The sequence below is a fragment of the Falco naumanni genome, chromosome W, assembly GCF_017639655.2.
Source record: "Falco naumanni isolate bFalNau1 chromosome W, bFalNau1.pat, whole genome shotgun sequence".
NCBI classification, from domain to species: Eukaryota; Metazoa; Chordata; class Aves; order Falconiformes; family Falconidae; genus Falco; species Falco naumanni.
The window spans coordinates 10,382,750-10,397,630 of record NC_054079.1 but is presented as its reverse complement, the minus strand read 5'-3'; the positions used below and the strand labels follow the sequence as shown (position 1 = coordinate 10,397,630).

The 14,881-nt window shown below is 41.9% G+C and overlaps 1 pseudogene; it reads left to right on the top strand.

Moving 5' to 3' along the window:
• Nucleotides 1-10,697, top strand: part of LOC121080686 — a 32,938-nt pseudogene extending 22,241 nt beyond the window's left edge.
• Nucleotides 10,698-14,881: the final 4,184 nt, after the last annotated feature.

The window sequence follows — 14,881 nt, the reverse complement described above, 5'->3', positions numbered from 1 at the left end:
GCCAGTCTCAAAAGGGAGCTAAGTCAAGCACCGGTTTTAAGCCTCCCAGATTTAAAGCGGCCATTCCATTTATTCGTTAACATACATGAAGGAACGGCATTCGGAGTATTAACTCAGGAATGGGCTGGAGAAAAGAAACCGGTGGCATACTTATCAAAGCTGTTGGACCCTGTGAGCAGGGGTTGGCCGAGTTGTTTACAAATCATTGTTGCTGCTGCCTTATTACTTGAAGAAACGAATCGTATTACCTTTAATGGAGAAGTTGTCCTATATGCACCTCATAATATAAGGGGGGTGCTTCAACAAAAAGCAGAAAAATGGCTTACAGATAGCCGACTGCTAAAGTATGAGGGAATACTCATAGAATCTCCAAAACTATCCCTAAGGACTATCAAAGCGGTTAACCCTGCAGAATTTTTATACCCAAGGGAAAGTACTGAGTTAGTACATAATTGTCTTCAAACAATTGAACAACAGACACGCATTAGACCAGACTTAGAAGAAGAAGAACTACAATGTGGAGAAGTACTATTTATAGATGGGTCATCACGAATAGTGGAAGGTAAACGATTGTCTGGATATGCCATCATTAAGTCAGAGAAAGGAGAATTTAAGACAATAGAATCGGGCCCCCTAAGTGCCAGCTGGTCGGCTCAAGCCTGTGAGCTGTATGCATTGTGGAAAGCATTAGTGTCACTGAAGGGAAAGGATGGAACTATATATACAGACTCACGCTATGCGTTCGGAGTAGTACACACTTTTGGGAAAATATGGGAGGAAAGAGGATTCGTTAACTCACAGGGAAAAGAACTGATACACCCAGAATTAATTCGTCGAGTTCTGGGGGCATTAAAAATGCCAAATAAAATAGCAGTTGTACATATAAAGGGACACCAGCGAGGTACAAGTTACCAAGTTAGGGGAAATAATGCAGCTGATACAGAAGCAAAACGAGTGGCAGGCAATTATAGTACGATTTTAACTATACAACAAATACCTGTTAGTAAAAATTTGAGGTTTGAGTCTGCAGAAAAGGAAAAACTAGAACAAATGGGAGCTAAGGAACAGGATGGTAAGTACATATTGCCAGATGGGAGAGAAGTTTTACCAAAGGGCATAGCACTCGAAATATTTTCAAAAATACACAGTAAAACACACTGGGGAACCCAGGCGTTAGTTGATCATTTTAATCAACTGTTTGCCTGTATAGGTGTATATAATGTAGCAAAAGCAGTTACAGCAGCCTGTGAGACCTGTCAAAAAGTAAACCGAAACAACATGAGGCAAAAACCTCTTGGAGGACGTTCCCCAGCATACAGACCCTTTTCACACATGCAGGTGGATTTTACTGAATTACCTAGGGTAGGGCGTTACAAATATCTCTTAGTACTGGTAGATCATTTAACACATTATGTTGAGGCTTTTTCTACCTCCAGGACAACAGCTAACCAAGTTACTAAAGTGTTACTTGAACACATTATACCTCGATATGGAGTACCTGAGGTAATCGACTCAGACAGAGGAACACACTTTGTGTCAAAAATTGTTAAAGATCTAACAGAAAGCTTGGGTATTAAGTGGGAATACCATACGCCATGGCATCCACAAAGTTCGGGAAAAGTTGAAAGGATGAATGGGGAAATCAAAACTATTCTAACTAAATTAATGATAGAAACCAAATTATCATGGATTAAGTGCCTACCCATGGCACTATTAATTCTCAGAACTAGACCCCGAGCGGATGTGGGAATATCAGCATTCGAAATGGTGTATGGAATGCCCTATAGAATTGAAAGCCCACAAACAAATATTTTAATTCGAGACCGTACGATTAATGAATATGTTTTACAATTAGCAGAACATCGTAACAAGCTTTGGGAACGCGGACTGATTGTGCAACGACCCCCGTTGGACTTAAAAATTCATAATCTTAAACCTGGGGACTGGGTATTGGTTAAAACGTGGAAAGAAGAAACTCTAAAACCCAATTGGGAGGGACCTTATCTTGTTTTGCTTACAACAGAAACAGCTGTCCGGACTGCTGAGCGTGGATGGACTCATGCCAGTCGCATTAAAGGCCCAGTGACGAGACCCCACTGGAAAGTAATTAGTACACCAGGTGACACCAAGATAACATTGAGAAGATAAAGTTATGATAGAGATTTTACTTGATTATTTTGACGCATTACCTTTTGGTATAAAGTGTGTATTGTTGTTTACATTTGCTATAGTTATCTCGCTTTTTATCTATTATATATGGAAATGTAAGAAGTGTAATTGCTAAGCTCATGCAGCCACATGAGATATGCATTTTGGATATACGAATTAGGTGTAATAATTTGAACTGCAATTGTTATCCATTTGCTTATTTTAAATGTAAGGTATGCCAGGATAAATGGTGGACACACTGTGAATTCGGATACCCTCCGGCAGGAGTTTGCACACAGTGTTGGAAAAAAAATTCAAAGAACTCTCACTAAGTGGAGACTAAAACAATTAGAGTCTGGAAAAAAAAAAAAAAAAAATAATTTATTCAGGAATCCCAAGAGTGGTGGGAAATTTTTGCTAAAGAAATAAACCCTCAATATTATTGTTACCACTCCAACGAACCAGTCCCCTTTATAGCTGAAATCTTGGCTATAAAATGCAGAAGGGAAGTACTAACTGTGTTTTGCTTTGCCCCATTAGTTAAAGCTGCAAAGTGGGAAGCCTATATAAACAGGCAGAAAGCCTGAAGCAGCTGTTCTCCTGAAGAATTCCCTTGCTGCCGTGAAGATGATACACCCCGTGGCTCGAAGCAACCGAGTCGACGGGCAAGGCAGAGGAGGAACAAACTGTGGAGAAAAGAACCAGAACAATGGGACACTAAAGCAACAATGGCCGAACTTCCCCAGGACTGGTAAAAATATACTTAAATTGGCAAAATTGATAGACACCCTTTTTCCTGGTATACTGTTAGTTTTGTTATTGATAATAACCAAAGCAAAAGGGGGAAACCCACATGAACCATTTAAGTGGGAACTAATATCTTGGGAAGGAACGAAAACAATAGCCACTTTTAGCAACCCAGGGCCACCTGAATTCGTAGTGAAACTTTGTGATTTAGTACCAATACCTTGTGAAAAAGGACCTCCATTTTATTTATGCCCGGCCTCTGGACAGCCTTACTGTCATTATCCCGGACACTATTATTGTGGTTATTGGGGATGTGAGACAATAGCCTCGGGCTGGACAGTAAAGGCTCCTGATAAATATATAAAAGCAACCTGGACTCCTAACGGATGTGTACCTGAACAAACAGGTGTAGATCTTACAGGTCTGCGTGACGTGGATTATGTAGCTCCACGTAACAAGAAAGTCTGTACTCGCATCAAATTTCAAGTATTGCATCCCCTAGAAGACGAATGGTTAGTAGGACGAACATGGGGAATACGTGTCTATGCAGGAATTCCTAAAGATTGGGGAGGGCATTTTCTCATAAGAAAAATTAAAATACCACATGATTCACTCCCTGTTGGGCCGAATAAAGTATTGAATTCACCCACTTTCCCTAAGAAAAAGATTGTCCCCACAAGTGTTACAACCACTCGTCCAAATTCCCTATCAGTAACAGATAGAACAACTAATGACACGGTGACTGAGTCCTCTTTAGTTAGGGATTCAGGAGTGTCAGAATCCAAAGACCCCTTATGGGATTTAATGCAAGCCTCTTATCGTGCCCTTAATGAAAGCAAACCAAATTTAACTAAGGAATGCTGGTTATGTTACAATGTTAGACCACCATATTTTGAGGCAATCGGAGTACCAGGTAGGATTCAATGGTCTAGTGGTTCAAACCCACAAGAATGTCCATGGGATGACCAGAAGAACCATACGCAAGGAATTACTATTCAATTGGTAACAGGTCAAGGAAAATGTATAGGTACAGTGCCCGAAAAATATCAGCCTTTGTGTAATCAAACAATCACTAAAGCTAACATAAAGAAACATAAGAATCAAAATGACAAATGGGCTATCCCGACACCAGGAGCTAAATGGGTTTGTTCAGACATCGGAGTAACGCCTTGCCTATCCCTAAACGTGTTTAACCAATCTCAGTTTTGTGTACAGGTGATTATTGTTCCTCGTCTGATTTATCACACCTCTGAGGAGGTGTTACGCCACTTTGAAGGAGACCTGAACAGACAAAAACGAGAGCCAATTACAGTGGTAACCCTAGCTACACTGCTGATAGCGGGCGGAGTTGGAGCAGGTACAGGCATAGCCTCCCTAGTAAAAGGTCAGGAATTACAAAGTTTGCAGATGGCTGTAGATGAGGATTTAGCAAAAATAGAACAATCTATCCAAAATTTAGCCACTTCAGTAAAGTCTTTATCAGAAGTAGTGCTGCAAAATAGAAGAGGATTAGATCTATTGTTTTTAAAGGAAGGAGGGTTATGTGTAGCTCTCAATGAAGAATGTTGTTCTTTTGCTGACCATACGGGAGTAGTCCAGGACACCATGTCTGAACTCCGGAAAAGGTTAGATCAACGTAAGAAAGATCGTGAGGTGGGCAGGTCATGGTATGAAAACTGGTTTAATGTTTCACCTTGGCTAACTACTTTGTTGTCTGCTTTAGCAGGACCGCTTATTATATTGATTCTGGGACTTATATTCGGGCCTTGTATATTACGCTATATTTTACATTTTATTAAAGAACGATTTGACATAGCTAAATTGCTTATTTTAACTATGAGGTCTAGGGCAAAATATAAGAGTGTATCTATTAATGAGGATGAAGATTGTTGCGAATGCGTTATGCCACGTGAAAATTGTGCCTATTGTAATTGTGAGGTATTACCTTGTGAGTGTTATGATAAATGTTGGGATTGTGGAAAAAGGTTTATTTGCAGTGCCGAGAATGAAAGTAGCATCTAATAAACAATAATAGGATAAAAAAAAAAAAGGGGGGATTGTAAGAAACTATGGACTAGGATATTGTTTATTAAGATTTATGTTAAGCATAATGTAAGAAACTATGGACTAGGATATTGTTTATTAAGATTTATGTTAAGCTCAATGTAAAGACTAGGCGCCAGATATCCAGGATGCCTCTTGTGAAAAATAAGATAACTGCCAGATGTCCAGGATGCTGCTTGTAAAAGAGAAGATAACCGCCAGACAGAAACAAGACAGACGACCCCATATAAAGATATATGAGTAAGGGGTTAACACCTCCACTACATCCAGGATGCTGCTTGTAAAAGAGAAGATAACCGCCAGACAGAAACAAGACAGACGACCCCATATAAAGATATATGAGTAAGGGGTTAACACCTCCACTACTTCATAAACACGAAAGTAAAAAGTATAAAAAAGGACTGTTTAAACTGCTCAGGGCGGCAGTTGGCGGAGCGCAGACTCCCCTGCCGTCCAGCGCTGTCTTTGCTCATATTCTACTTGCTATAATTAATAAAATTTTAATTGGATTATGATCAATTGTGGTCTCAATTTATAACAATTAGCATCTACAAAAAGACAATTATCGACATTCAATATCATCTTCTTTTGGATTAACATTATACATAGGTGGAAGGGCACACCAAACAAGAACTGGTTCAGTCAAAAAGTTCAAAACATAGCATGCCTTCTCTGAACATACCTCTGGGGTCATTCCCTTCATTCCCTCTCTTTTTTATGCAAAGAGAAACACTTTTACCATAACAGAGAAGCCCCTATTTACATCTCTGAGCCAAGCCCCTATTTACATCTCTGAGCCCGGACACAAACCGCAGCTGTATGCTCCACCAGGCTCAGGGCAGAAATCATTCATGTAGTTACATAGCTATATATCTCTACAAGCGTGCAGACACCTATTAAACATTAGATAACCATGTTTATCTTTCCTATTCTCCTTCACAATGCCTAGTTGTTCTCTCATTATGAATCCTCCCTTCCCCCACTGCTTTGCTTAACTCTTGAACAGCCTCGTATTGCACAGGCTGCCACTCTCGAGGTTGATCTGTCTGATAAAACACTGAACATGCCATAGCGACTCCCAAAACCCATCACTAAAGTGTTTCCCACTTGCATTCCTGCCACCAATCCCTCAGACCCCCTTTCACCCTCCCCAAAAATACAATCAATGCATCAGGAGAGACGAGGGGGTGGGGGAAAGGTCTAGCTCCTTTTCCAGATCTATAGGACCTGGATCAAAAGGTTTATCAGTGTCAATAAAATCATTGTCCAAGTTGTCCTGTTCCCGTGCTTGGTCCTGTGTTGTGAGGGTCGCTGCAGTCAGTGACAGAAGCTTTGGGGGCAGAGGAGGTGTGGACGGAATCGCCATCACTGACGGTGTCTTGAGAAGAGTCGCGCTGTCGGTGGAATTTACAGCTTCCTCTGGTTTAGCACCGTTAGTAGAATTAGTCCACACTTGGCAAAGAGTAGTCAGAATTTGCCACCAAGATGTTAAATGCATTCCCTACACGGAGCTCCCCTCCGCGGCAGCATCATACAATTGGCTGCTGTCTGTACACACTTTCATTCTTTCAAAGTCTCTAAAGTTTCTTGGCTGCTCACCTGTCTCGATGAATACAGGTGTTATCCTCGGGGTTTAGGTTGTCCGCCTGGTCCAGACAGCAAGACGATCGTTCAGCCAAGCCGTCTCCTCCAGAACGCAGCCCTCTTCCACGAGCTGTCTTTTTTCCATCCTTATTCTTCCAAGGCTTCGGAACACCACCACAGGGGTCACCATTTGAGGAGACTGAGGCACGGACTCCCAGATCTGACTAGAAGACCCTTCATGAGTCCATATACGTCTCTTTCTGGGGACGAACCCTGGTTCCCCATTACGGATTTCCCACAGCTCACCTCTCAACTCCGGAGGGATTTCAGGCCGGCTCCTGCTTCCTTTCAGCAGATCATTCAAAGTTCTGTGGGACTCGCTGCATGTCGCTCAGACAGGCGATTCGAGAGCCCTTCACGTTAGATCCTTAAACGCATCACGTCGGGGTCACCAATTTGCGGCGAATGAAGAGACGGGACGCAGCTTGATGCAAGCAAATGTCAATGTATTGTACAGAAGCACGAGGTTTTATACACTTTCAGAAGCTGCGTGTTTTAAACAGATTGGTTCTTGAAGCTAAGCCTTGCATACTAGGCAATCCCTGATTGGTGGTTAACTACCAGCAATTAACAACAAGGTGTTACCTTTCCTTGGCGCCACCCGTCTCCCACCCCCCTGTGCTCTGCAAACATGCCTCATCATGTTAATTGTTGTCTAGACAAGCTCGAGCACATTCCCCTCAGCTAACTGATTGCCGGGCATGGTCCCAGTTTGCAGACCGCTCCTGCACCCCTGGTCTTGTGACTTCTTGCACATAAGACTTGGAAGCATGATACTACAGAAGAATATGTTATTTCCTTCTACTTCTTCCCCTTAAAGATAATTGCCTTTCTTTCTTATGGTTTTGTGCAGATGCATAGTGATTTAAAAAATCAGTCACCAATATGTGAGCTGAGGATATCTTTATTCGGCAGCGCTGGGTGCATGGGGGATCACTCCACCAAAGTCATGCACACCGAGGGGGACTTTTCAGTCCCTTCTTTATACAGGCTACTCATGTCTATTCATTAATTTTCCGGGAAATCGTTTACATATTCATTACAATTCCGGGAACTCATTCACATATCTCGCACCTGCGAAATATCCTTGAGGAGTGGTCATCTGGGGGTCTTCAGGATGAAGATCGGGAGTCTTCCTCCATTGAACTTTTTACCTCTTTGTCTCTGCGCAGACTCTGTTCCTTGCTAAACTAGTGACCATGATTTAAAGTCCTTGTCTTTTCCATGTTGCATAGACAACAAGAACTTAGGACCAGATGGCCTTCTTAAAGATAACAAAAATCCAAGGACTTAGCAATTAGTACATCCTTTATGTCAACAATAAGGGTCTTTGGATGTTTCCCAACTTTTAGATAAACATAGGTATATCATTCTTTAGATAAGTGGCACAGCATTCATCATTCAATAGTTAAAACCTTACGCCATGTTACAGGAAGCATTAAATCTACAGTCTTTTTACTAGATCTATAATTATCTCCTATCTGAGCAGTGTATAAAGACTGAATGTGAAATCACAGTGAATGTAGCTATGCAGTATTTAGAATAATTCCTGCCTGCCTTCCTCATGTCTACTGTTAGCTTGTGGGGACTTTCTCTTGGGGTTCTGTTGTAGGCATTTTAAATGCTTTAACTCCAGTCAAGGCCTTGGTTTCTTACAAGCACTTGATAATGAGAATTGCCTGTTAGTAGTTAATCAACTACAAGAAGGGATGGGCTGCCAGCTCTGATGCAGAACCTTCCTATGCCATTTTCTTACAGACACAGGGAGGATGCCGTTCCAAGTGGTTAGTCTTTTTCTTGTATTTCCTTAATTAATGAAGAATTATTTTTTTAAAAATCTGATGGAAGTCAAGGGGATGGTGGGTTGCATAGCTCTGATGTATGCAGGGCTCTGTCCTTCTATTTGCAAAGGGCCAATTCCAGAACTTGAATGCCTGCTGAAAGGACATCATCAGGCAACAGCTCATTTCAGATATTGCAAAGCAATTACTTCGGATGCAAATTACGCTGCTGCTCAGCTGTGTTCCATGATAGAAACACTGAAACATTGTGCCTTTCTTTGTAAAGCTGTGTTATGGTCTTTAGGCAGACCCTGAGCATCTGTTTGGTTTTGCTCACATCAGTGCTTTGGAGGTCACTAAAAGCAGAGCACCTATGGGCAAGGCCTCAAAGAAAATTTTACTGTTAGGCATCAAGGCTCTTCAAGGTGTGCTTTAATTGACTTTCTACTAAGCACATCTTCTTGCACATCTGTGGAAGATCTCGTACCTGGCCCTGGGTGGCGTTTTTGACTACTACAGACTTTACAACCGCATAGAGGAGCATGGATGGTTTGAGAGATGTTAGTAGACGCAGCTGACAACAGGTGGAGCTCGCTGAATGGGCCCTGTGGATGATGCAGGGTAGTTGAACTTAATGGGAAGGCTGGTAATTCCTCTTTCTGATGACAAATTTAGAAAGCAGAACAAAGTTCCTGAGGTAGCGTGAGGCTGTCCTACTGCTGATTGTATTTTTTCATCAGCGTATGCATTGTTAAGAGGTCGTATTGTTACTTGTGAAATATTAAGTGTATCCTACAACATAATAATTTCTATAGCAAAGTCATTATTTGTTTTCCAGGTTAATTTTTTATTGTGGAGGCTGATATCAAAGAGTTTACTCAACTGAAAGTGGATAAGTGCTTCCATAGGATCCTCAATATCCTGCACCACTGCCAGAGAGTGAAAGAAGCTCGTGGTACAAGACTTGTACGCTACATCATCTGCTAAGGAGCTTTCCGTACCCTGCTTACCCAGGATACAGAAGGCAGAAGTATTTTGAGATGCAGAGAGATTTTGTTGTCTGTAGAGATTCTATGTGTGGGTGTTTCTATCCAACTCTCTTATTTTCTAAAAGGCAGGAGTGAGGACCAAGAAGGGATTTTCAGGCATCTATCCTAAATTAGGAGTGGTGATATCAAATGGCTTTGAAGTATTTGAGTTTTGTTTTGAAAACTTGAGAGGAACTACTGTCTTTTGGAAAATTACAAATGCAAACCAGATAGGCAATTGGTGCACCTGTGGTCACAGGCGGTTTTAATCACATTTTCAGGTCAGCACTTGAAAGTTAAATTCTCTGCATGTTAATAATGTTCCTTTGTGTTTATGGAGACTGTGCTTAAGGCTCTGTAGCTACTCAAAGGAAGCATTTGATTGTTTTCTTTTAATCCCTCAAACCAATTTCCAGATTTTCTTTTCTTAATCTTTTTGTTCTTATCCTAATTGTATGTTTTGGTGTTTCCTGCATCACTTGAACAGGAAGATCTGAAGTAGTTTAAACGTTTCCAGACTGATGATTGGTAGTTCTGTTCACCATGTGGTTTTCATACTTCATCATGAAGCCAGATTTTTCCCTCAGACCAACCCGTGAGACTGAGACAGTAGAGCAGTGGGATTTTGTAAGTGAAGCTGTTACTTTCACTTTGAAAATACTGGTCAAACTTGCCATGGTTTTTATTATAGAAGGTTGCTTTCAAATGACCTATTAGTGTAGTAAGTTCCAGAGTAGGATTACTATGATAAATATCAACTCTGCAAGTAATCAAAACTGTTTTGATAAGAAAAGCTACAGTCTTTTTCCTCCATGAGCCTGTATCTGCTGCTGTCCTAATTTCTAATCTGAAATAACTCCTCTTGTACCCTGTCAGTATTAAGATGACAATTTAATGAGCAAAAGACCCTGAATGAACTTTGAACTTTCTCAGCAAAGAGATCATGGTGAGTGCTATACAATCCTAGATTCCCATTTTTGTGTGTGGTTGTTTTTTGGGGTTTTTTTTTTGGTCTTCTGCTCTGGGATGTTGAGGTCTCCACTCTGCATCGTATTGCAATATATTTCATGTTCAGATAAACACACAGCGCAGAAGGATGTGCAAAACCAGTTTCTATAAGTGGCAGTTGAGTCCATCTGGGTTTTTGCAAAGCTTATTTTATATTAAATAAAGTGTAGAGGTTTGAGTCCATGGATCATCAGGTCCTTTTTTTTGTTGTTGGTTTGGTTTCTTTTGTTTTGCCCAGCTTCATGTACTCTTTAAGAGTCTTTCAAGATTCAGGACTTGCAACCTTCTGACGTGCGGAAAGCAGACTCCACAATCTGTAAGATTGTAAAGTAGGTATGTTTATTCAGCGCTGGGCAGCACGGGGGAGTAGTCCCGCCAAAACCGTGCGCCTGACACGAAAACTTGCTCTGTTTTTATAAGGCATCTCATTACATATTCATAATGTGTTGTAATACACCTATACATATGCATTACCTATCCCCGCTTCATATTAAAATTAGTTCTGCGAGCTATTTCCATATTTTTTCTCGACTGAGTTTGCGCAGTGTCCCCTGGTGGTGGTCGTCAGGGGTCCTGAGGATGAAGGCAGGTGAGTCTTCCTCGTGACCCCCACATCTGGCGCGGGCTCAGTAACGTCCTGCTCTTTGTCCAAACCGCAGAACCAGCTTTGGCTTGTTCTTGCAAGGTTGTAATTGTTCTTTTGACTTATATGGTCATAAGGCTCTTTACTCCCGTACACCTTATCACAACACCCAAGCAAACCATGTAAGATCTGGCAAACAGCTAAGCAGACTATTATAATCGTTAAACTTTACTCTATCTCTTAACCCCCCTCTCTCTCAGTCCCCACTTTTCTAAGAAATTAGTAAATTCTTTTACTCAGACTCAAAGTATTGATTAGATTCTAATTTTTGTCGCAGTTGATTTCTCTTCCATTCGCTATAGGAATTTCCAGTTCCCTTAAGCCACCAAAATTCACAACAGATAGCTATACCAATAATTAAAAGTAGAAAGACAATCACAATGATCATTACAAATAATTGTTTTAACCATGTTAGATTGGGCAATCAGGATGTCAATTTCTCCCATAATTCAGAAAAGCCCCAAGAAGTGTTATCTTGTGTCACTTTATGTAGAATATTTACTTGTTTCCTAATTTTTTGGAGGTCCTCTGTGATTCGCCCGCTCTGATCTGCATACATGCAACAATCTACATTGATCACAGTGCATACCCCCCCTTGGAAGGCTAATAGCAAATCTAAAGCCATACGATTCTGTGACACTATTTTTGATAAGTCAGTAACTTCCTTCTGAAGTGCCAGGAGGGCATCAACTGTTCTATTTTCCACTGTTTCTATTACAGCTGAGATGTTTATTATTGCCTTTTCCAACTCACTAACCCCTAAAAACGGAATGAACCATCGCGCAAAACTGTGGAAACTCGTGGTCTGTTTATGAGGGGGTTATTTACGATGTTCCGTTTTTTCCTTATGGGGGGTCGCGTTGACCCGTCAATGATAGTAATATTGGGGACCAGACCTCCCAGAGTGCATGCTCCTCGCCATCCTATGGGCAAGACTTTATGAGCCGTTGTGCCACACAACCAATACCACCCTGTCCCTTGTGGGGTCGGGAGACTGGTATAGTTCAATTTCAAAAATCCCAAATCTCTACCTGTCATATTTAATGTATGACTTCTGTTACAATTTGGGTGTTCTCCCACGAACAGTCCTTTTCCCGAACTTACCAGGCAGTTATCCCCCAGTGTGCTGGTCTCTTCGACAGTGATTTTTAATTCTCGTCCCCACTTAACCTGAGGGTCTGTGCTCCAGATTGTATTTCCCCAAAAGGAGCCGTCTTGGCGGTTCGTCAGGGAAACTGGCAGTGGGATGCCTATTAACGGTATCTCATAACCAGAATGTCTTGGCATTTGGGTACAGATCCAACAATCTCTCTTATTTAAAATTTTGGTGATGTTTTGAATCGCCTGAACATACCAGTTCTCTCGCCAGGCCGCTGTGTCTATCATCTGTGAAATTATCAGAATCATGTTAAATTTAACCCACATCCTATCTTTTTAGCTTGAGCTTTAACGGCCCTTGAATTTCTGATGTCCAAAGCTTTTGTGGCGACTTCTTCACACAGGTATGATGAATCCAGGCATTCTGTTCTTTAATTTTGACTGCTGTGAAGGAGGTGAGGAGTACTTGGTATGGTCCTTCCCACTGTGTTTTCATTATATGATCTTTCTAAGTCTGAAATAAGTTTCTGATCTTCCCTAGTGTATTTTGGTTTATCTTGTAGGGAAATATGCCTATCGGGGATTAAAGCCCCTGCCACTCTTATTTTCATTTTGGCCACTTGTTTTGCCTCTCTATCCGCCAGTTCATTCCCTTTTTCTAAATCTGAGCTCACTTTCTGGTGTGCCTTAATATGCATAATTGCCACTTTCTCAGGGAGTTGGACAGCTTCTAGTAACTTCAGAATTTCTTCTGCATGTTTGATATTTTTCCCTTGGGAGTTCAATAAACCTCTTTCTTTCTAAATTGCTCCATGTGCGTGTATAACTCCAAAGGCATATTTTGAGTCTGTGTAAATGTTTACAGTTTTGCTCTGAGCCAACTCCAGGGCTCGAGTTAGGGCAATTATTTCTGCCTTTTGTGCAGAGGTGTTCATGGGCAAAGGTCCTGACTCTATTACCTCTTGACTGGTGGTGATGGCGTATCCAGCGTGTCGATTGCCATTCAGGACATAGCTGCTCCCGTCTGTGAACCAGTTTTCTCCATTTTCTATGGGGCTATCCTTTAAGTCTGGGCGACTTGCGTATGTTGCTTCAATAGTTTCTAGGCAGTCATGATGCACTGGCTCTCCTGTGTTTCCGCTGAGAAAAGAAGCTGGGTTGACAATGTTAGTAACCACGATTTCCACATCATCCTGTTCCACTATTACAGCTTGATATCGTAGGAATCTTTGTGGAGATAGCCAGTGCCCACCCTTTGCTTCCAATACTGCTGACACTGCATGGGACACAAAAACAGTCATTTTCTGGCCCAGGGTGAATTTTCGGGCTTCCTGTATATTTAGTATCACAGCCGCAACTGCCCTTAGGCATCCAGACCAGCCCTTTGCAGTTGCGTCTAACTGTTTAGAGAGGTAGCCAACTGCCCGACGATACGGACCTAGCTCCTGTGCCAATATTCCTAGGGCAATGCCCTGTCTCTCGTGAGAGAAAAGGAGGAACGGCTTACCCACATCCGGGAGTCCTAAGGCCGGGGCTGACATCAGAGCCTTCTTTAGTTGTTCAAAAGCTTGTTCGGCCTCTTTATTCCATTCGAGGTGTTTCTGCTCAGTCGCTGTCAGCGCATATAATGGTTTAACAAGCAGTCCATAATTGTAGATCCACAATCGACACCACCCTGTCATTCCCAGAAAGGTTCGCAATTCCTTTACCATCTGGGGTTTTTTAGTTTGGCATATCACCTCTTTGCGGGCCTGCCCCAAAGTTCTCTGTCCCGCACTGATCTCATAGCCCAAATAATTCACTTTACGCTGCATTACCTGGGCCTTCTTCTTGGACACCCTGTATCCTTGAAGCCCTAAGAAATTCAACAGACTCATCGTCCATGCCATACAATCTTCCTTTGTGTTGGTAGCGATCAGAATGTCATCCACATACTGTAACAATTTTCCTTTCTCGGACAGGGCTTCCCAGGATTCCAGGTCTCTCGCAAGCTGATTGCCGAAGATGGTAGGACTATTCTTAAACCCTTGTGGCAACACCATCCAAGTGAGCTGGGTCCTTCGACCACTTTTAGGATTTTCCCACTCGAATGCAAACAACTTTTGACTGGCTTCGTGGAGAGGGAGGCAAAAGAAAGCATCCTTTAAATCTAGAACAGTAAACCAGATTAATTCTGGTGCCAATGCAGTCAGTAGGGTATACGGGTTTGCCACGACTGGGTAGAGATCCTCAGTAATCCTGTTCACTGCACGCAAGTCTTGAACCACCCTATATGACCCATCGGACTTCTGAATAGGTAATATAGGGGTATTGAATTCAGACTCACATTCCTTTAATAGTCCTAGCTGCAAAAATTTTCTATCACCGGCCGGATTCCTTCCCTGTCCTCTTTCTTTAGAGGATATTGTTTAATCCTTACCGGTCATTGACCTTCCTTTATCTTAACTTCAACAGGTGGAGCATTTTTCGCTCTTCCAGGCACATCAGTAGCCCAGACTCCTGGATACACTTGGTTCAGAATTTCCTCATCAATTTTCCCTTCTGAGGGGAGACTAGTTAGAACTAGACTTAATGCCTGTGTATATTGTCGATCCTTTACCTCCAGAGTAATTTCCCCTTTTTCAAACGTGATCTTTGCTCCTAATTGTTCCAACAAATCTCTCCCCAAAAGTGCCTTTGGGGAGTTGGGCATATATAAGAACTTGTGGATACCCCATTGT